The sequence below is a fragment of the Dioscorea cayenensis genome, chromosome 18 (assembly GCF_009730915.1).
Source record: "Dioscorea cayenensis subsp. rotundata cultivar TDr96_F1 chromosome 18, TDr96_F1_v2_PseudoChromosome.rev07_lg8_w22 25.fasta, whole genome shotgun sequence".
NCBI lineage: Eukaryota > Viridiplantae > Streptophyta > Magnoliopsida > Dioscoreales > Dioscoreaceae > Dioscorea > Dioscorea cayenensis.
In genome coordinates, this window is record NC_052488.1 from 19760648 (window position 1) to 19766647 (window position 6000).

The following is a 6000-nucleotide window of genomic DNA, read 5'->3' on the forward strand; positions in this document are numbered from 1 at the left end:
CACTTATATAATTGAGAAAGTGATATGCTTTATGTGAATATCGACAGAAATAGTTATGTCATTTAAAACTGCTTTGACTGTGATACTATTTATAACATTTTGCAATCATGATATAAAAGATAAAACAATAAATAAATAGAAACCTTCTTTCGCTCGTGAAAGGAATACCGGCTTTTGTCACTTATATAAGTGATGTCTTCTGCTGGTCTGCAAAAAAATTTGTGCGCACACACATATGCTTATCGTGACACTGTATCAGAGTGTAACTACAACTAAAATATTAAATAATAAATTTACAAATCTTTTTAAACCACTTTGACTGTAATGCTATTTATAATGTTCAACACAAAAAAAGAATAAAAGATAAAATAATAAACGAATAAAGACCTTTTGCTTGTGAAAAAAATGCCGACTTTTGTTATTTATATGAGTGACATCTTTTGCTAGTCTACAGATAATTTGTGCCTATACGTATGTGCGTATCGTGGTGTTGTATCAGAGTATAAGTACAACTAAAAATTAAATAATAAGTTTACAATTAATTGATAAATAATATATATTATATATTTCTTAATTTATTAATATATGTGAGTGCAAATAAATTTTGTTCTTATAAATGATTTTAGATTGGGGAAAAAGATTATGATTAATTGATCTGAGGCTAAAATTAAAGGAATTTTTTGGTGTATTGGATGGTAGGGTTGCATCTAGTTGGACTTGAGAGTTGGGCCCATGAGTGAAATGATGGGGCCAACCAAAGTGAGGCCTGATTCATGGCGATGGTGACTCTTATGAAATCATTTTGTGGGGTCCTTTGGTGACATGAACTAATCGCATTGTTTATATGCTCACTTTATACTTTATACTTTATAGATGTATATTTAAACTCAATACATTGAAACAGGGGTGAGAAAATGACTAGCATGGCAATATCGTATAGTTCAACAGTAACACAAAAGAGTTCTACGGTTCTACCGGTAATGGTGAATTTACATGGAGGCTAGTGGTTGTAATTGCCCCACTAAAATTAAAAATGTCTATTGTGTCTATGGAGTTATTATTGTATACATAATTATTTTATTTTATTTTATTCTATCATTTATCTTCTTTAAAAATTTAAAAAATATGTATAGTAAAATTTATCTTCACTAAACAAAAATTCTAAATTTATCTTTGCCTATAAGAGAAGTTGGGTGTTAAAATTTTTTTCTCCGACGACATGATGATTAATGTAAATAGTAAATTGTTCCCTTTGTCAATATATATATATATATCAAAAACTCATAAAAAAGCATAGTACTATCACCTTCTATTGTGAATGATTGGAATTTTTTTTCCTCATGAGCGAGAAATTAAAGGATTTACTTTCTCTTACAACAGATGGTGATTGATTTATCCATTTAATTAATATATATATATATATATTCACATCTATGGTATTGAAATAATCAAAATATTACTTTCAAGGTTTCTTTTGAATGTATATTATCAACGTGAATCATCACATACCTCAATTTTATTTTTATTAAATAGTATCTTATCCATTTATTTATTTAAAAAATAAAAGACAATCAGTTATCTTTGGTCTATAAAAAGCAAACAATAGTGTAAAAAGATGACACAAAAAGCACCCATTCAAATCTAATTATAAGTTTTTGTTGGACCTTTTTTATGGCAGACATGGCCAAATGCACACGTAGACTTGTTTTTATGTCCAAGATGAGACTTGAAGTGATTTATGGTTCTACTTAGTCTAACTTCCAATCATCATTTAAGGAATCTAACCTAATTAAAGTTTTTGTTATCGGTGTTAATTAGATTTAATTATAAGTATATCATTTTATATTTTAAAAAATATGAAATAACATCTTATATTTATTTTTTTAATCAAACAAGAACTTACATTAATCTATTTGACTAAAATATAAATAGTGACTTGGTATGGACGACTGATTCTATAGTTTTTTTTAATGATGTTGCAAATAAATAAATTAACTGACCAATTAAAAAGAAAGATTAGTGAATTTACATTACAATCAATTTATATAAAATAGAATAATGTAAATGAGTTGAAAATGATAAAACATTAGCTTACATCATGATGCCAACGTTGGGCTTGTGGAAAAGGTGTTCAGTTTTTCATTCATTGCACTAGGAAATTCAATAAAAAAAAAAGGGGGATGCCACCACTTCATTCACAACATAATGTTTGGCACTATTATTTATTTATTTATTTATGTATTTTTTTTGTTAAAGTTTAGCACTTTGTTTAAGAGTCATTAACTTAATAGTGTATCAAAGTTGGTGCTCATCCCAACACAAATTCATTGGAGAGGTGAGAGTTTTTCCCAATTCCCATGATTGTAATTACAATTAAGAGGAAAAGATTAAAACCTCACATAAAAATATAAAACAAGGCTAGTCCTTTAATTATTTATTAAAAAAAAACTTACATTATGGTATGTTTAAGTATGGATCCATACCTAAATTATCTCTATGTATCAAGTGTTGTATGTCAAAATTTCATTCCTCCAATATTTTATCATCTAAAATTTGAATTACAGCTAATGGACAAAGTTTCATGGTCAAATATGTAAACTAGAACTTTTTAATTTTGGCAAAATTTTAAGCATTTAGTTAGAGCAAAAACATATTTTTGCTTAATTATTTTATTTCTAATTAATCTTATTTTATTTTTTTTTAGTTTCTTTTCGTTTTACGGGAAAAAACTACTATATTTGAGAAATCAACTCTGTTGACTTCAATATTAGGAATATCCTATTCTAATTAAGTAACACGTATTTAGCACATTAGAGTGAGCATTAACCTCTGCCATGTTAAGCTTCCATAAATGAATGATTTCTCTGTAAAAAATGTTTTCAAAAAGTTTTTTAATTTGTGGATTTTTTTCTCTCATATTTTTTTAATGTTTTTTTTATTTTTTATATAGCTCATGATCACTTTTGTAGGAAATCTTTTATAATTTTTTTATACTGAACTATTTTTAAATTAATTAAGGTTTACCAGTTATACATAGACACACACATAATTTTATTATAGTAGAAGCATTTATAAATGTTATATTTAAAAAAAAAAACAAATTAAGGATCATGATTCTAAAATAAATGTGGAGTTATGAGAATGGGACAGAAGTGGATGAATAAAACATTAATAGTTTGTTTGGAGAAAAACTATGAAAAAATAAATAGAAATCAATGCTACCAACAAAATAGAAACAGAAATTTATTACACAAGATGTTGGTGGGATGAGCTTCACCTCGCAAAGTCATCCATTCTCATTTGTTCTCTAGACCTCCTACCATTCATTTCTACCTTCTTAATCTAACTTAAATTTATAAATTCATTTCCGCATATCATTAAAATTAAATAAACTCTCAAAAGATGAAAGTGAACGATTACCTAACTTAAAACATTATAAATAAATATGCCGACATAACAATTGTGGAGACAAAAATGAATTATGATTTATCTACTCCTTCCGTGTGAGTGGGGTTATTAGTACAATTATAAATCTGATAGAAGACGTTTGATAGTTATTCATTAACAAATGATTCTTTTTTTTATTGTATTGTTTGATTATATTGTGAGAGTTTGTATTGTCATTTTTGTTATTATTTATATTTGGTCATCTAATCACTCTTCACTGTTATTATTTATAGTAATCATTATTTTATTTTTAATTTCTTTTAATAGTAAATCTTATTTAAATGAAACATTTTAACAAAAATATTAGAAATACTTTGCACTTTCTGGCTAAGTAGATATTAAGTTGTTGTAGAAGTTAAGAGGTTCATATTAATTAGTTTTGTTTTCTGAGCTAAACCCAAATTACAATATTTAATGCACTGGTGCAATCAAACATTTTATTTAAAAAATAATAGACCTGTAAAAGTAAAACTAAGATAAAATTATTATCAATTTGTTGAAATGTTAATTTTATTTTAAGAGATACATGATGTGTAATTATATGTATTAATTCATACCAATAAGTTGACTTTTTTTATTTCAGTGTTTTTAATACACGAGTTTAAAATTAACAAAACTTACAAAATATATATATATATATATAATATAAATTTGGCAACGTTAGATCCATTATGTTCCACATGTTTTCATTTAACACCCAAAAATGAACCAAACCAACAGGTTAATTTTTGCTTGCGTGTATAAATACAAGGTAATCAAAGTGTGTATTGTTTTATATTTCTTTTGTGAAAAAAGGAAAATACAATTGTTTCTATGATAAAATAGCCCTGACTAAACTTATATATATATATATATATATATATATTTTATTCTGATATCTGATAAACCGCCGTCTTTCTACAGCCACGCATCATACAAGGTCTAAGACCGCTAATGAGTTTTTAGCCTTTTAATAAATGGATGAGGACCCGACAATATTTACATTAATAAAATGAATAATCTTTTTATTCAATAAAATCGATAGCGATAGCAAGAGACAAATGACGTATGCGAAATCTGGCTAATTCACGATGATTTAATTAACTTTTTGAGGATAAACTTTAGAGAGAAAACAAAAAGTATTTTTTTGCACAGAACATCCATTTAAAAGACTCGAACTCAAGATTTTTTAATCACAAAAATGAGTAGATATCATTAGATTAAGCCACAATTCTTAATAAAATAAACAAATCACTATTAAAATGCGCGTAAATCTGGTTTAAATATATTATCAACTCTCTCATTATACATGAGGAACACCGTGCCGTTTGTGTATAAAAGTTCATATTCATCCTATGTTGAGTGGGAATTGAACACGTGAACAAAATGCCTTAATGGTTTGGCAATGTCCACCAATACTTACGTTATTATATCATAAAGTTGAAAATAGGAAAAAGAAAGAATAAGAAGGGCAAGATTCAAAGAACAAGTGGAGGGAAAGCATGCATTAACTTTTCTCTCATCAGTGTCCTTAGTCCTTGGTCCTTTGCCAACTACATCAAATAAATGCAGTTGATGTTACAAAGGTCTATTGAACTTGTGCACAAGAATTCTATTTTTTTTCTTTTATTTTATTTATTTACATATCCAAAACAGACATGGTTGCACTTGATACATCAATTCAATGATCACCTTTTCCACTAGACTTTTCAAACAAATCATTATTCACTAGGAAAGAAATATCTCCAATACTTGGAAAAAAAAATGGTTGCAAATCCTTGGGAAAATTCTTCTTGAACCGCATAACACAAATTTGTCTGTTTTGAGTTTTTTAAGAGGATGGTTTTTTTTTTTTCACAAACAGTAAAATAATAATTAGATAGGAATGATTGTGTTGTTATTGTTGTTGTACGTTCTTATTGCAAGTGAACTCGGTAAAATAGGCCCAAAGTTCTAGAAAAAAAGATTTTTTTTTTACAGGCAATGTTATAACAATTACATCTCGATTCTATTGTTATTGTACTTTTTACTGTAAGTAAATTTCGTAAAATATATATTTTAATAATTAAAAAATATTTTTCTTAAAAAACCGTAATAATGACTAAGTCTACATGATTATTTATCAAAAACACAAGTCTCTATAAAGTTATAAAAATCATGTATAAATTACAGAGGTTGTCACGCTGACATCTACTTAGTGCCGAAAGATTAAGCAAGTTGATAACCTCATGACAATGACTCTCTCTTTTCCTTTAAATATATATGAATTATTCCTTTTTATTAAAGAAAGCCTTTTTGTTGCCACATAAAGAGTTTAATTAATCTATTAAAAATAATGAAATTATGAAAAGATAATTAATTTATATTTTTGTAACATTGGTAAGTTTATATTATTATATATGTAAGAAAGAGAGAGAATGTAGTGAAATGTTTTTATATTAAAGACAGCGTTTACTTTGGAACAGGTATTGTACTGTTTCTCTTAAAGCGTGGTCACATCAATGTTCCATAATTTAGTTCATGAACTTTTTCTTATATATATATATATTCTTTTACTTGCACACATTAATTTCT